General features: G+C 64.5%; 5 pseudogenes; all 5 read left to right on the top strand.

Moving 5' to 3' along the window:
- LOC142864617 (uncharacterized) lies at positions 1 to 119 on the top strand (annotated as a pseudogene).
- A 3,529-nt stretch (positions 120 to 3,648) lies between these two features.
- Positions 3,649 to 3,767, top strand: LOC142864616 (uncharacterized; annotated as a pseudogene).
- Positions 3,768 to 7,296: 3,529 nt separating this feature from the next.
- On the top strand, positions 7,297 to 7,415 carry LOC142864615 (uncharacterized; annotated as a pseudogene).
- A 3,531-nt stretch (positions 7,416 to 10,946) lies between these two features.
- Positions 10,947 to 11,065, top strand: LOC142864614 (uncharacterized; annotated as a pseudogene).
- Positions 11,066 to 14,595: 3,530 nt separating this feature from the next.
- Positions 14,596 to 14,714, top strand: LOC142864613 (uncharacterized; annotated as a pseudogene).
- The last annotated feature ends 2,243 nt before the right edge of the window (positions 14,715 to 16,957 follow it).

Genomic DNA, 16,957 nt, shown 5'->3' with positions numbered 1-16,957 from the left:
GTCTACGGCCACACCACCCCGAACGCGCCCCATCTCGTCTGCTCTCAGAAGCTAAGCAGCGTCGGGCCTGGTTAGTACTTGGATAGGAGACCGCCTGGGAATCCCGGGTGCCCTAGGCTTTTTTTTTTTTTTTTTGCCTGTTGCTCTGTCCCCTTGCTGGGAGCGCGGCGGCGGGGCGGCCGTCCGGCGGATCACCCCCACCCTCAGCGCCCGCCGCGGTGCCTGCCGCCCCAGCCCGCACCGTGGGGCCTCCTCTTGTCCCAAGCGGGGACACCGCCGCCACGGGGCAGCATGCGTGCCATCTGGACTGTCAGGTCTCAGACCAAAGGTCTGGTCTGTGGGAACCGACACGCTGGAGGAAACCTCGAGAGTCTGAGAGGGGAGGGAGTTCCGGAAGGATTCCAGGATGTCACTTTGAGCGAGTATGTGACCAGAACTCGTCCCGTTGCTTTTGGGGTTCTATGGGCTACACGCAGGAATCTCTGGTGGTGGCACTGGAGGTTGGGGGATCCGGAGTCACACCCAGACCTGCTCGACAGGCCTCCTTTTACTTTTCTTTTCGGATTCATTTTCTTAGAAAGTGTCTCTTATCTCTATGATTGCATTTTCTTTTCTCTCTCTTTTCAAGCAGATGATGGGAGTACAAGTATTGAGGTGACATGTGTTGCCCGTGCCCCCCTCCCCCCTGTCTCCTTATTTATTTCTCATTTTCTCCCAGCGTATTGTGGGGGTACCAATGTTCAGGTCGGGTGCATTGCTCTTTCCCCGCCTCCCCCCTCTGGTCAGAGCTTCAAGTGCGCCCATCCCCCAGTCGGTGCGCACCCACCCCCTCCCTAATGCATGTGTATGCCCACCCCCTCCCCACGCCCGCCCGACACCCACCCGATGAAGGTGATTCCTCGCTGTCCACTTAGGTGTCCATCCGTTCGTACCAATTTGCCGGTGAGCGCGCGCACGTGGTGCTCGTGTGTCCGTTCTTGGGATACCTGGCCTACTGGAACGGGTTCCAGCTCTGGCCAGGAGAACACGAGAGGCGCGCTCTCACCGCTGCTCCTCACAGCCGAATGGCACTCCGTGGTGTCCACGCGCCGCATGTTATTAATGCACTCCTGGATGGATGGGCACTCGGGTCGCTTCCACATCTTTGCGATTGTGAATTGTGCCCTAACTGTCACCCTACCCCTTACCCAGCCCGTCTCCTCTGCCCCTGCCTGACGCGCTCCTCCCCCGCCAGGCCCGTCACTGTCCTCGGCCCCTGCCCCTGCCTGACCGGCCCCTTCCCGCCCCGGCCCGTCACCGTCACCGTCACCGTCACCGTCCTCTGCCCCTGCCTGACAGGCTCGTCCCCGCCCGGCCCACCACCTGGGCCACTGCCTGACTCGCTCCGCTCCTCCCCGGCCAGGCCCGTCACTGTCCTGGGCCCCTGCCTGACCGGCTCCTTCCCGCCCGGCCTGTCACCGTCCTCGGCCCCTGCCTGACACGCTCCTCCCCGCCCGTCACCGTCCTCGGCCCCTGCCTGACCGGCTCCTCCGTCGCCTGGGCCTTCCAGGGGCTTGGTGTGGACGCTGCTTCCAGGAAGCCCTCCAGGAACCCGGCAGCAGGGCGGCCGCAGCAGTCTGGCGCAGGCATCGCTAAGTCCCCTGCCGGGGACGGGGACGTGCCCCGCTGTGCCGCGGGGGGCCCAGCCTGGTGTCTTCCCTGAGGCCCTGGGGCTGCCGCTCCCCGCAAGGGGAGAGCCTCGGAGGTGGGGACCGCCTCCTGATGGGGACGTCCACGCAGCTCTCCACGTCGGATTCCGGGGCTCTCTGTCCTGCCTGAAGGCCCAGCTGGCCTGCGGGTCCTTAGAGTGGCAGAAACATCCTCAAACTGATATTGCGAGTCCGGTGGTTGTCTGCACTTTTGTGCTGGGCACCCCAGGGAGGCCCAGGGGCTGGCTGGACAACGCGGTCTGCTCGGGTGCTTTGGAGGAGCAACCGATGCCCTTTGGACTTTGGTAGCAGCGTCTCAGGTGTCTCTGAGCCCTGCGCCATGTCGGGGAGGAGGCGGGAGGGGCCGCGACCTGCAGTCGTGTTCCCGGGGTGGCACGGCATGTGGCTTCTTCCACAGGCTGCTTGGCCTGGGCTCCCTGCACCTGGGCCTTTGGGGGACTGGCCCTGTGCTTGCCAACGCTTCCTGCAGGGACCCGGAGCTGGGAGGTGGCATCTCCCAGCCCTGGGCCGGGCAGAGCCCCAGCGGGCCATGCCCACACCCTCTCTCAGCACGGGTCCCCCAGAAGGCTCCTTTGGGACCAGGATTCTCCTGCGGGTGACTTCTTAAAGTCTGGCCCCTGGATGGAGGGGCACCGGGAGTAGAGGAGCCGGAAGCGGAAGGGGGTGCCCATGCGAGGGGACATTTTCAGGCCAAGTACCAGCTTCAGCCTGATCCTCCTGGGAACCCCGGGGTGTACGTCCCACCTCCTGGTTGTCCCGCTCTGAGACAAGGAGCCGGGCTTCGCATTCCCCCAGCAGCCAGTCGTGGGCTGAGGACACCTGGGGCCTTGGGAACTCCCTGGCTTCTCTTTGGATTACCATTTGGAGCTGCTTGGGAATCCTGCCGCCACACACACCCGAGTGCAGGTGTCTTCTGCACGGACTGGGGGCCTCGCGCTTCTGAATGCCACTGGCTCGCCACCCACCCACGGGTGAACCTGGTCAGGGTGCTTTCTCTAAGGAGCAGACTCTGATCCGGGCGGGCTACCGGTGTCTCTGTTTGCTCGTTTCTTTCTTCCATTTCGGGAAAGTCTTCCTTACTGGGTGTGGAAATCTCCTATGCCTTTCCTCGCCTATTCTGTCAGCTTTAAAATTCTCTTTCAGTTGCCACCCTCACAGATGGATTAGGAAACTCTTTTCGGTGCCTTCATTAGTGAAATGACCTCAAGGAAGCTCGAATCCAATATCTAATCGCCGGCTTTTAGCAAGTCCACACCCGAGGGTGGTTGGGGTCCAATCCAGCCCCGGGCCAGGCCCAGGCCCCTTGGACTGGGCCACGGGAGGACACAGAGCAGGGTCCCGGCCCCCACGGGAGCGGTGCCGGCAGTTCTCCAAGGGCTTGGGGGTTTTCCAGAGGTAGGAGATGGAGGGGACTGATTTCTTCAGCGCCCCCCAAACCACCCCGCCCCGCCCCACCCCAGCCATGGGACACATCCCGAGAGACGCCCCTACACTCGCTCCCCTCCCCCATGCGCTGTGCCCCAGCCCTGGCCCTGGGGAATAGGCGGCAGCCCACCCACAGGGCGGGGGCGCAGCTGACAGGGGTTGTGTGGGAGGGCGGCCCCTGGCTGGGGTCAAAGGGTGAGCGCGCGTGCGCAGTCAGCGGCCGCGCGCTGGGGGTGGGGGCGGGTAGGTGAAGGAGGCGAGGTGAGGAGAGGAGGGGGGCTGGAAGGTCTCCACCTTGGCGGGTCCAGCCGTGGAGGCGCATCGTGTCTGTGTGTGTGTGTGTGTGTGTGTAGACAGCCCCCCATCCCACCCCGCCCCGCCACGTCCCTCACCTCAGTCCTCCGGAGTCCGCCCGACCGGGCCGGCGAACTCCACAGGCCCGGCGCGGGTCAGCGCTATCGCGGGGAAGCGCGGTGAGGCTGGCCTCTTGAGCGGGGCAGGGGCGCCCTCCGCGGTCTACGGCCACACCACCCCGAACGCGCCCCATCTCGTCTGCTCTCAGAAGCTAAGCAGCGTCGGGCCTGGTTAGTACTTGGATAGGAGACCGCCTGGGAATCCCGGGTGCCCTAGGCTTTTTTTTTTTTTTTTTGCCTGTTGCTCTGTCCCCTTGCTGGGAGCGCGGCGGCGGGGCGGCCGTCCGGCGGATCACCCCCACCCTCAGCGCCCGCCGCGGTGCCTGCCGCCCCAGCCCGCACCGTGGGGCCTCCTCTTGTCCCAAGCGGGGACACCGCCGCCACGGGGCAGCATGCGTGCCATCTGGACTGTCAGGTCTCAGACCAAAGGTCTGGTCTGTGGGAACCGACACGCTGGAGGAAACCTCGAGAGTCTGAGAGGGGAGGGAGTTCCGGAAGGATTCCAGGATGTCACTTTGAGCGAGTATGTGACCAGAACTCGTCCCGTTGCTTTTGGGGTTCTATGGGCTACACGCAGGAATCTCTGGTGGTGGCACTGGAGGTTGGGGGATCCGGAGTCACACCCAGACCTGCTCGACAGGCCTCCTTTTACTTTTCTTTTCGGATTCATTTTCTTAGAAAGTGTCTCTTATCTCTATGATTGCATTTTCTTTTCTCTCTCTTTTCAAGCAGATGATGGGAGTACAAGTATTGAGGTGACATGTGTTGCCCGTGCCCCCCTCCCCCCTGTCTCCTTATTTATTTCTCATTTTCTCCCAGCGTATTGTGGGGGTACCAATGTTCAGGTCGGGTGCATTGCTCTTTCCCCGCCTCCCCCCTCTGGTCAGAGCTTCAAGTGCGCCCATCCCCCAGTCGGTGCGCACCCACCCCCTCCCTAATGCATGTGTATGCCCACCCCCTCCCCACGCCCGCCCGACACCCACCCGATGAAGGTGATTCCTCGCTGTCCACTTAGGTGTCCATCCGTTCGTACCAATTTGCCGGTGAGCGCGCGCACGTGGTGCTCGTGTGTCCGTTCTTGGGATACCTGGCCTACTGGAACGGGTTCCAGCTCTGGCCAGGAGAACACGAGAGGCGCGCTCTCACCGCTGCTCCTCACAGCCGAATGGCACTCCGTGGTGTCCACGCGCCGCATGTTATTAATGCACTCCTGGATGGATGGGCACTCGGGTCGCTTCCACATCTTTGCGATTGTGAATTGTGCCCTAACTGTCACCCTACCCCTTACCCAGCCCGTCTCCTCTGCCCCTGCCTGACGCGCTCCTCCCCCGCCAGGCCCGTCACTGTCCTCGGCCCCTGCCCCTGCCTGACCGGCCCCTTCCCGCCCCGGCCCGTCACCGTCACCGTCACCGTCACCGTCCTCTGCCCCTGCCTGACAGGCTCGTCCCCGCCCGGCCCACCACCTGGGCCACTGCCTGACTCGCTCCGCTCCTCCCCGGCCAGGCCCGTCACTGTCCTGGGCCCCTGCCTGACCGGCTCCTTCCCGCCCGGCCTGTCACCGTCCTCTGCCCCTGCCTGACACGCTCCTCCCCGCCCGTCACCGTCCTCGGCCCCTGCCTGACCGGCTCCTCCGTCGCCTGGGCCTTCCAGGGGCTTGGTGTGGACGCTGCTTCCAGGAAGCCCTCCAGGAACCCGGCAGCAGGGCGGCCGCAGCAGTCTGGCGCAGGCATCGCTAAGTCCCCTGCCGGGGACGGGGACGTGCCCCGCTGTGCCGCGGGGGGCCCAGCCTAGTGTCTTCCCTGAGGCCCTGGGGCTGCCGCTCCCCGCAAGGGGAGAGCCTCGGAGGTGGGGACCGCCTCCTGATGGGGACGTCCACGCAGCTCTCCACGTCGGATTCCGGGGCTCTCTGTCCTGCCTGAAGGCCCAGCTGGCCTGCGGGTCCTTAGAGTGGCAGAAACATCCTCAAACTGATATTGCGAGTCCGGTGGTTGTCTGCACTTTTGTGCTGGGCACCCCAGGGAGGCCCAGGGGCTGGCTGGACAACGCGGTCTGCTCGGGTGCTTTGGAGGAGCAACCGATGCCCTTTGGACTTTGGTAGCAGCGTCTCAGGTGTCTCTGAGCCCTGCGCCATGTCGGGGAGGAGGCGGGAGGGGCCGCGACCTGCAGTCGTGTTCCCGGGGTGGCACGGCATGTGGCTTCTTCCACAGGCTGCTTGGCCTGGGCTCCCTGCACCTGGGCCTTTGGGGGACTGGCCCTGTGCTTGCCAACGCTTCCTGCAGGGACCCGGAGCTGGGAGGTGGCATCTCCCAGCCCTGGGCCGGGCAGAGCCCCAGCGGGCCATGCCCACACCCTCTCTCAGCACGGGTCCCCCAGAAGGCTCCTTTGGGACCAGGATTCTCCTGCGGGTGACTTCTTAAAGTCTGGCCCCTGGATGGAGGGGCACCGGGAGTAGAGGAGCCGGAAGCGGAAGGGGGTGCCCATGCGAGGGGACATTTTCAGGCCAAGTACCAGCTTCAGCCTGATCCTCCTGGGAACCCCGGGGTGTACGTCCCACCTCCTGGTTGTCCCGCTCTGAGACAAGGAGCCGGGCTTCGCATTCCCCCAGCAGCCAGTCGTGGGCTGAGGACACCTGGGGCCTTGGGAACTCCCTGGCTTCTCTTTGGATTACCATTTGGAGCTGCTTGGGAATCCTGCCGCCACACACACCCGAGTGCAGGTGTCTTCTGCACGGACTGGGGGCCTCGCGCTTCTGAATGCCACTGGCTCGCCACCCACCCACGGGTGAACCTGGTCAGGGTGCTTTCTCTAAGGAGCAGACTCTGATCCGGGCGGGCTACCGGTGTCTCTGTTTGCTCGTTTCTTTCTTCCATTTCGGGAAAGTCTTCCTTACTGGGTGTGGAAATCTCCTATGCCTTTCCTCGCCTATTCTGTCAGCTTTAAAATTCTCTTTCAGTTGCCACCCTCACAGATGGATTAGGAAACTCTTTTCGGTGCCTTCATTAGTGAAATGACCTCAAGGAAGCTCGAATCCAATATCTAATCGCCGGCTTTTAGCAAGTCCACACCCGAGGGTGGTTGGGGTCCAATCCAGCCCCGGGCCAGGCCCAGGCCCCTTGGACTGGGCCACGGGAGGACACAGAGCAGGGTCCCGGCCCCCACGGGAGCGGTGCCGGCAGTTCTCCAAGGGCTTGGGGGTTTTCCAGAGGTAGGAGATGGAGGGGACTGATTTCTTCAGCGCCCCCCAAACCACCCCGCCCCGCCCCACCCCAGCCATGGGACACATCCCGAGAGACGCCCCTACACTCGCTCCCCTCCCCCATGCGCTGTGCCCCAGCCCTGGCCCTGGGGAATAGGCGGCAGCCCACCCACAGGGCGGGGGCGCAGCTGACAGGGGTTGTGCGGGAGGGCGGCCCCTGGCTGGGGTCAAAGGGTGAGCGCGCGTGCGCAGTCAGCGGCCGCGCGCTGGGGGTGGGGGCGGGTAGGTGAAGGAGGCGAGGTGAGGAGAGGAGGGGGGCTGGAAGGTCTCCACCTTGGCGGGTCCAGCCGTGGAGGCGCATCGTGTCTGTGTGTGTGTGTGTGTGTGTGTAGACAGCCCCCCATCCCACCCCGCCCCGCCACGTCCCTCACCTCAGTCCTCCGGAGTCCGCCCGACCGGGCCGGCGAACTCCACAGGCCCGGCGCGGGTCAGCGCTATCGCGGGGAAGCGCGGTGAGGCTGGCCTCTTGAGCGGGGCAGGGGCGCCCTCCGCGGTCTACGGCCACACCACCCCGAACGCGCCCCATCTCGTCTGCTCTCAGAAGCTAAGCAGCGTCGGGCCTGGTTAGTACTTGGATAGGAGACCGCCTGGGAATCCCGGGTGCCCTAGGCTTTTTTTTTTTTTTTTTGCCTGTTGCTCTGTCCCCTTGCTGGGAGCGCGGCGGCGGGGCGGCCGTCCGGCGGATCACCCCCACCCTCAGCGCCCGCCGCGGTGCCTGCCGCCCCAGCCCGCACCGTGGGGCCTCCTCTTGTCCCAAGCGGGGACACCGCCGCCACGGGGCAGCATGCGTGCCATCTGGACTGTCAGGTCTCAGACCAAAGGTCTGGTCTGTGGGAACCGACACGCTGGAGGAAACCTCGAGAGTCTGAGAGGGGAGGGAGTTCCGGAAGGATTCCAGGATGTCACTTTGAGCGAGTATGTGACCAGAACTCGTCCCGTTGCTTTTGGGGTTCTATGGGCTACACGCAGGAATCTCTGGTGGTGGCACTGGAGGTTGGGGGATCCGGAGTCACACCCAGACCTGCTCGACAGGCCTCCTTTTACTTTTCTTTTCGGATTCATTTTCTTAGAAAGTGTCTCTTATCTCTATGATTGCATTTTCTTTTCTCTCTCTTTTCAAGCAGATGATGGGAGTACAAGTATTGAGGTGACATGTGTTGCCCGTGCCCCCCTCCCCCCTGTCTCCTTATTTATTTCTCATTTTCTCCCAGCGTATTGTGGGGGTACCAATGTTCAGGTCGGGTGCATTGCTCTTTCCCCGCCTCCCCCCTCTGGTCAGAGCTTCAAGTGCGCCCATCCCCCAGTCGGTGCGCACCCACCCCCTCCCTAATGCATGTGTATGCCCACCCCCTCCCCACGCCCGCCCGACACCCACCCGATGAAGGTGATTCCTCGCTGTCCACTTAGGTGTCCATCCGTTCGTACCAATTTGCCGGTGAGCGCGCGCACGTGGTGCTCGTGTGTCCGTTCTTGGGATACCTGGCCTACTGGAACGGGTTCCAGCTCTGGCCAGGAGAACATGAGAGGCGCGCTCTCACCGCTGCTCCTCACAGCCGAATGGCACTCCGTGGTGTCCACGCGCCGCATGTTATTAATGCACTCCTGGATGGATGGGCACTCGGGTCGCTTCCACATCTTTGCGATTGTGAATTGTGCCCTAACTGTCACCCTACCCCTTACCCAGCCCGTCTCCTCTGCCCCTGCCTGACGCGCTCCTCCCCCGCCAGGCCCGTCACTGTCCTCGGCCCCTGCCCCTGCCTGACCGGCCCCTTCCCGCCCCGGCCCGTCACCGTCACCGTCACCGTCACCGTCCTCTGCCCCTGCCTGACAGGCTCGTCCCCGCCCGGCCCACCACCTGGGCCACTGCCTGACTCGCTCCGCTCCTCCCCGGCCAGGCCCGTCACTGTCCTGGGCCCCTGCCTGACCGGCTCCTTCCCGCCCGGCCTGTCACCGTCCTCGGCCCCTGCCTGACACGCTCCTCCCCGCCCGTCACCGTCCTCGGCCCCTGCCTGACCGGCTCCTCCGTCGCCTGGGCCTTCCAGGGGCTTGGTGTGGACGCTGCTTCCAGGAAGCCCTCCAGGAACCCGGCAGCAGGGCGGCCGCAGCAGTCTGGCGCAGGCATCGCTAAGTCCCCTGCCGGGGACGGGGACGTGCCCCGCTGTGCCGCGGGGGGCCCAGCCTGGTGTCTTCCCTGAGGCCCTGGGGCTGCCGCTCCCCGCAAGGGGAGAGCCTCGGAGGTGGGGACCGCCTCCTGATGGGGACGTCCACGCAGCTCTCCACGTCGGATTCCGGGGCTCTCTGTCCTGCCTGAAGGCCCAGCTGGCCTGCGGGTCCTTAGAGTGGCAGAAACATCCTCAAACTGATATTGCGAGTCCGGTGGTTGTCTGCACTTTTGTGCTGGGCACCCCAGGGAGGCCCAGGGGCTGGCTGGACAACGCGGTCTGCTCGGGTGCTTTGGAGGAGCAACCGATGCCCTTTGGACTTTGGTAGCAGCGTCTCAGGTGTCTCTGAGCCCTGCGCCATGTCGGGGAGGAGGCGGGAGGGGCCGCGACCTGCAGTCGTGTTCCCGGGGTGGCACGGCATGTGGCTTCTTCCACAGGCTGCTTGGCCTGGGCTCCCTGCACCTGGGCCTTTGGGGGACTGGCCCTGTGCTTGCCAACGCTTCCTGCAGGGACCCGGAGCTGGGAGGTGGCATCTCCCAGCCCTGGGCCGGGCAGAGCCCCAGCGGGCCATGCCCACACCCTCTCTCAGCACGGGTCCCCCAGAAGGCTCCTTTGGGACCAGGATTCTCCTGCGGGTGACTTCTTAAAGTCTGGCCCCTGGATGGAGGGGCACCGGGAGTAGAGGAGCCGGAAGCGGAAGGGGGTGCCCATGCGAGGGGACATTTTCAGGCCAAGTACCAGCTTCAGCCTGATCCTCCTGGGAACCCCGGGGTGTACGTCCCACCTCCTGGTTGTCCCGCTCTGAGACAAGGAGCCGGGCTTCGCATTCCCCCAGCAGCCAGTCGTGGGCTGAGGACACCTGGGGCCTTGGGAACTCCCTGGCTTCTCTTTGGATTACCATTTGGAGCTGCTTGGGAATCCTGCCGCCACACACACCCGAGTGCAGGTGTCTTCTGCACGGACTGGGGGCCTCGCGCTTCTGAATGCCACTGGCTCGCCACCCACCCACGGGTGAACCTGGTCAGGGTGCTTTCTCTAAGGAGCAGACTCTGATCCGGGCGGGCTACCGGTGTCTCTGTTTGCTCGTTTCTTTCTTCCATTTCGGGAAAGTCTTCCTTACTGGGTGTGGAAATCTCCTATGCCTTTCCTCGCCTATTCTGTCAGCTTTAAAATTCTCTTTCAGTTGCCACCCTCACAGATGGATTAGGAAACTCTTTTCGGTGCCTTCATTAGTGAAATGACCTCAAGGAAGCTCGAATCCAATATCTAATCCCCGGCTTTTAGCAAGTCCACACCCGAGGGTGGTTGGGGTCCAATCCAGCCCCGGGCCAGGCCCAGGCCCCTTGGACTGGGCCACAGGAGGACACAGAGCAGGGTCCCGGCCCCCACGGGAGCGGTGCCGGCAGTTCTCCAAGGGCTTGGGGGTTTTCCAGAGGTAGGAGATGGAGGGGACTGATTTCTTCAGCGCCCCCCAAACCACCCCGCCCCGCCCCACCCCAGCCATGGGACACATCCCGAGAGACGCCCCTACACTCGCTCCCCTCCCCCATGCGCTGTGCCCCAGCCCTGGCCCTGGGGAATAGGCGGCAGCCCACCCACAGGGCGGGGGCGCAGCTGACAGGGGTTGTGCGGGAGGGCGGCCCCTGGCTGGGGTCAAAGGGTGAGCGCGCGTGCGCAGTCAGCGGCCGCGCGCTGGGGGTGGGGGCGGGTAGGTGAAGGAGGCGAGGTGAGGAGAGGAGGGGGGCTGGAAGGTCTCCACCTTGGCGGGTCCAGCCGTGGAGGCGCATCGTGTCTGTGTGTGTGTGTGTGTGTGTGTGTAGACAGCCCCCCATCCCACCCCGCCCCGCCACGTCCCTCACCTCAGTCCTCCGGAGTCCGCCCGACCGGGCCGGCGAACTCCACAGGCCCGGCGCGGGTCAGCGCTATCGCGGGGAAGCGCGGTGAGGCTGGCCTCTTGAGCGGGGCAGGGGCGCCCTCCGCGGTCTACGGCCACACCACCCCGAACGCGCCCCATCTCGTCTGCTCTCAGAAGCTAAGCAGCGTCGGGCCTGGTTAGTACTTGGATAGGAGACCGCCTGGGAATCCCGGGTGCCCTAGGCTTTTTTTTTTTTTTTTTTGCCTGTTGCTCTGTCCCCTTGCTGGGAGCGCGGCGGCGGGGCGGCCGTCCGGCGGATCACCCCCACCCTCAGCGCCCGCCGCGGTGCCTGCCGCCCCAGCCCGCACCGTGGGGCCTCCTCTTGTCCCAAGCGGGGACACCGCCGCCACGGGGCAGCATGCGTGCCATCTGGACTGTCAGGTCTCAGACCAAAGGTCTGGTCTGTGGGAACCGACACGCTGGAGGAAACCTCGAGAGTCTGAGAGGGGAGGGAGTTCCGGAAGGATTCCAGGATGTCACTTTGAGCGAGTATGTGACCAGAACTCGTCCCGTTGCTTTTGGGGTTCTATGGGCTACACGCAGGAATCTCTGGTGGTGGCACTGGAGGTTGGGGGATCCGGAGTCACACCCAGACCTGCTCGACAGGCCTCCTTTTACTTTTCTTTTCGGATTCATTTTCTTAGAAAGTGTCTCTTATCTCTATGATTGCATTTTCTTTTCTCTCTCTTTTCAAGCAGATGATGGGAGTACAAGTATTGAGGTGACATGTGTTGCCCGTGCCCCCCTCCCCCCTGTCTCCTTATTTATTTCTCATTTTCTCCCAGCGTATTGTGGGGGTACCAATGTTCAGGTCGGGTGCATTGCTCTTTCCCCGCCTCCCCCCTCTGGTCAGAGCTTCAAGTGCGCCCATCCCCCAGTCGGTGCGCACCCACCCCCTCCCTAATGCATGTGTATGCCCACCCCCTCCCCACGCCCGCCCGACACCCACCCGATGAAGGTGATTCCTCGCTGTCCACTTAGGTGTCCATCCGTTCGTACCAATTTGCCGGTGAGCGCGCGCACGTGGTGCTCGTGTGTCCGTTCTTGGGATACCTGGCCTACTGGAACGGGTTCCAGCTCTGGCCAGGAGAACACGAGAGGCGCGCTCTCACCGCTGCTCCTCACAGCCGAATGGCACTCCGTGGTGTCCACGCGCCGCATGTTATTAATGCACTCCTGGATGGATGGGCACTCGGGTCGCTTCCACATCTTTGCGATTGTGAATTGTGCCCTAACTGTCACCCTACCCCTTACCCAGCCCGTCTCCTCTGCCCCTGCCTGACGCGCTCCTCCCCCGCCAGGCCCGTCACTGTCCTCGGCCCCTGCCCCTGCCTGACCGGCCCCTTCCCGCCCCGGCCCGTCACCGTCACCGTCACCGTCACCGTCCTCTGCCCCTGCCTGACAGGCTCGTCCCCGCCCGGCCCACCACCTGGGCCACTGCCTGACTCGCTCCGCTCCTCCCCGGCCAGGCCCGTCACTGTCCTGGGCCCCTGCCTGACCGGCTCCTTCCCGCCCGGCCTGTCACCGTCCTCGGCCCCTGCCTGACACGCTCCTCCCCGCCCGTCACCGTCCTCGGCCCCTGCCTGACCGGCTCCTCCGTCGCCTGGGCCTTCCAGGGGCTTGGTGTGGACGCTGCTTCCAGGAAGCCCTCCAGGAACCCGGCAGCAGGGCGGCCGCAGCAGTCTGGCGCAGGCATCGCTAAGTCCCCTGCCGGGGACGGGGACGTGCCCCGCTGTGCCGCGGGGGGCCCAGCCTGGTGTCTTCCCTGAGGCCCTGGGGCTGCCGCTCCCCGCAAGGGGAGAGCCTCGGAGGTGGGGACCGCCTCCTGATGGGGACGTCCACGCAGCTCTCCACGTCGGATTCCGGGGCTCTCTGTCCTGCCTGAAGGCCCAGCTGGCCTGCGGGTCCTTAGAGTGGCAGAAACATCCTCAAACTGATATTGCGAGTCCGGTGGTTGTCTGCACTTTTGTGCTGGGCACCCCAGGGAGGCCCAGGGGCTGGCTGGACAACGCGGTCTGCTCGGGTGCTTTGGAGGAGCAACCGATGCCCTTTGGACTTTGGTAGCAGCGTCTCAGGTGTCTCTGAGCCCTGCGCCATGTCGGGGAGGAGGCGGGAGGGGCCGCGACCTGCAGTCGTGTTCCCGGGGTGGCACGGCATGTGGCTTCTTCCACAGGCTGCTTGGCCTGGGCTCCCTGCACCTGGGCCTTTGGGGGACTGGCCCTGTGCTTGCCAACGCTTCCTGCAGGGACCCGGAGCTGGGAGGTGGCATCTCCCAGCCCTGGGCCGGGCAGAGCCCCAGCGGGCCATGCCCACACCCTCTCTCAGCACGGGTCCCCCAGAAGGCTCCTTTGGGACCAGGATTCTCCTGCGGGTGACTTCTTAAAGTCTGGCCCCTGGATGGAGGGGCACCGGGAGTAGAGGAGCCGGAAGCGGAAGGGGGTGCCCATGCGAGGGGACATTTTCAGGCCAAGTACCAGCTTCAGCCTGATCCTCCTGGGAACCCCGGGGTGTACGTCCCACCTCCTGGTTGTCCCGCTCTGAGACAAGGAGCCGGGCTTCGCATTCCCCCAGCAGCCAGTCGTGGGCTGAGGACACCTGGGGCCTTGGGAACTCCCTGGCTTCTCTTTGGATTACCATTTGGAGCTGCTTGGGAATCCTGCCGCCACACACACCCGAGTGCAGGTGTCTTCTGCACGGACTGGGGGCCTCGCGCTTCTGAATGCCACTGGCTCGCCACCCACCCACGGGTGAACCTGGTCAGGGTGCTTTCTCTAAGGAGCAGACTCTGATCCGGGCGGGCTACCGGTGTCTCTGTTTGCTCGTTTCTTTCTTCCATTTCGGGAAAGTCTTCCTTACTGGGTGTGGAAATCTCCTATGCCTTTCCTCGCCTATTCTGTCAGCTTTAAAATTCTCTTTCAGTTGCCACCCTCACAGATGGATTAGGAAACTCTTTTCGGTGCCTTCATTAGTGAAATGACCTCAAGGAAGCTCGAATCCAATATCTAATCGCCGGCTTTTAGCAAGTCCACACCCGAGGGTGGTTGGGGTCCAATCCAGCCCCGGGCCAGGCCCAGGCCCCTTGGACTGGGCCACAGGAGGACACAGAGCAGGGTCCCGGCCCCCACGGGAGCGGTGCCGGCAGTTCTCCAAGGGCTTGGGGGTTTTCCAGAGGTAGGAGATGGAGGGGACTGATTTCTTCAGCGCCCCCCAAACCACCCCGCCCCGCCCCACCCCAGCCATGGGACACATCCCGAGAGACGCCCCTACACTCGCTCCCCTCCCCCATGCGCTGTGCCCCAGCCCTGGCCCTGGGGAATAGGCGGCAGCCCACCCACAGGGCGGGGGCGCAGCTGACAGGGGTTGTGCGGGAGGGCGGCCCCTGGCTGGGGTCAAAGGGTGAGCGCGCGTGCGCAGTCAGCGGCCGCGCGCTGGGGGTGGGGGCGGGTAGGTGAAGGAGGCGAGGTGAGGAGAGGAGGGGGGCTGGAAGGTCTCCACCTTGGCGGGTCCAGCCGTGGAGGCGCATCGTGTCTGTGTGTGTGTGTGTGTGTGTGTAGACAGCCCCCCATCCCACCCCGCCCCGCCACGTCCCTCACCTCAGTCCTCCGGAGTCCGCCCGACCGGGCCGGCGAACTCCACAGGCCCGGCGCGGGTCAGCGCTATCGCGGGGAAGCGCGGTGAGGCTGGCCTCTTGAGCGGGGCAGGGGCGCCCTCCGCGGTCTACGGCCACACCACCCCGAACGCGCCCCATCTCGTCTGCTCTCAGAAGCTAAGCAGCGTCGGGCCTGGTTAGTACTTGGATAGGAGACCGCCTGGGAATCCCGGGTGCCCTAGGCTTTTTTTTTTTTTTTTTGCCTGTTGCTCTGTCCCCTTGCTGGGAGCGCGGCGGCGGGGCGGCCGTCCGGCGGATCACCCCCACCCTCAGCGCCCGCCGCGGTGCCTGCCGCCCCAGCCCGCACCGTGGGGCCTCCTCTTGTCCCAAGCGGGGACACCGCCGCCACGGGGCAGCATGCGTGCCATCTGGACTGTCAGGTCTCAGACCAAAGGTCTGGTCTGTGGGAACCGACACGCTGGAGGAAACCTCGAGAGTCTGAGAGGGGAGGGAGTTCCGGAAGGATTCCAGGATGTCACTTTGAGCGAGTATGTGACCAGAACTCGTCCCGTTGCTTTTGGGGTTCTATGGGCTACACGCAGGAATCTCTGGTGGTGGCACTGGAGGTTGGGGGATCCGGAGTCACACCCAGACCTGCTCGACAGGCCTCCTTTTACTTTTCTTTTCGGATTCATTTTCTTAGAAAGTGTCTCTTATCTCTATGATTGCATTTTCTTTTCTCTCTCTTTTCAAGCAGATGATGGGAGTACAAGTATTGAGGTGACATGTGTTGCCCGTGCCCCCCTCCCCCCTGTCTCCTTATTTATTTCTCATTTTCTCCCAGCGTATTGTGGGGGTACCAATGTTCAGGTCGGGTGCATTGCTCTTTCCCCGCCTCCCCCCTCTGGTCAGAGCTTCAAGTGCGCCCATCCCCCAGTCGGTGCGCACCCACCCCCTCCCTAATGCATGTGTATGCCCACCCCCTCCCCACGCCCGCCCGACACCCACCCGATGAAGGTGATTCCTCGCTGTCCACTTAGGTGTCCATCCGTTCGTACCAATTTGCCGGTGAGCGCGCGCACGTGGTGCTCGTGTGTCCGTTCTTGGGATACCTGGCCTACTGGAACGGGTTCCAGCTCTGGCCAGGAGAACACGAGAGGCGCGCTCTCACCGCTGCTCCTCACAGCCGAATGGCACTCCGTGGTGTCCACGCGCCGCATGTTATTAATGCACTCCTGGATGGATGGGCACTCGGGTCGCTTCCACATCTTTGCGATTGTGAATTGTGCCCTAACTGTCACCCTACCCCTTACCCAGCCCGTCTCCTCTGCCCCTGCCTGACGCGCTCCTCCCCCGCCAGGCCCGTCACTGTCCTCGGCCCCTGCCCCTGCCTGACCGGCCCCTTCCCGCCCCGGCCCGTCACCGTCACCGTCACCGTCACCGTCCTCTGCCCCTGCCTGACAGGCTCGTCCCCGCCCGGCCCACCACCTGGGCCACTGCCTGACTCGCTCCGCTCCTCCCCGGCCAGGCCCGTCACTGTCCTGGGCCCCTGCCTGACCGGCTCCTTCCCGCCCGGCCTGTCACCGTCCTCTGCCCCTGCCTGACACGCTCCTCCCCGCCCGTCACCGTCCTCGGCCCCTGCCTGACCGGCTCCTCCGTCGCCTGGGCCTTCCAGGGGCTTGGTGTGGACGCTGCTTCCAGGAAGCCCTCCAGGAACCCGGCAGCAGGGCGGCCGCAGCAGTCTGGCGCAGGCATCGCTAAGTCCCCTGCCGGGGACGGGGACGTGCCCCGCTGTGCCGCGGGGGGCCCAGCCTAGTGTCTTCCCTGAGGCCCTGGGGCTGCCGCTCCCCGCAAGGGGAGAGCCTCGGAGGTGGGGACCGCCTCCTGATGGGGACGTCCACGCAGCTCTCCACGTCGGATTCCGGGGCTCTCTGTCCTGCCTGAAGGCCCAGCTGGCCTGCGGGTCCTTAGAGTGGCAGAAACATCCTCAAACTGATATTGCGAGTCCGGTGGTTGTCTGCACTTTTGTGCTGGGCACCCCAGGGAGGCCCAGGGGCTGGCTGGACAACGCGGTCTGCTCGGGTGCTTTGGAGGAGCAACCGATGCCCTTTGGACTTTGGTAGCAGCGTCTCAGGTGTCTCTGAGCCCTGCGCCATGTCGGGGAGGAGGCGGGAGGGGCCGCGACCTGCAGTCGTGTTCCCGGGGTGGCACGGCATGTGGCTTCTTCCACAGGCTGCTTGGCCTGGGCTCCCTGCACCTGGGCCTTTGGGGGACTGGCCCTGTGCTTGCCAACGCTTCCTGCAGGGACCCGGAGCTGGGAGGTGGCATCTCCCAGCCCTGGGCCGGGCAGAGCCCCAGCGGGCCATGCCCACACCCTCTCTCAGCACGGGTCCCCCAGAAGGCTCCTTTGGGACCAGGATTCTCCTGCGGGTGACTTCTTAAAGTCTGGCCCCTGGATGGAGGGGCACCGGGAGTAGAGGAGCCGGAA

This window comes from Microcebus murinus, chromosome 25 (assembly GCF_040939455.1).
Source record: "Microcebus murinus isolate Inina chromosome 25, M.murinus_Inina_mat1.0, whole genome shotgun sequence".
NCBI lineage: Eukaryota > Metazoa > Chordata > Mammalia > Primates > Cheirogaleidae > Microcebus > Microcebus murinus.
The sequence above is the reverse complement of the archived record's forward strand: the minus strand, read 5'-3'. Positions and strand labels throughout refer to the sequence as shown.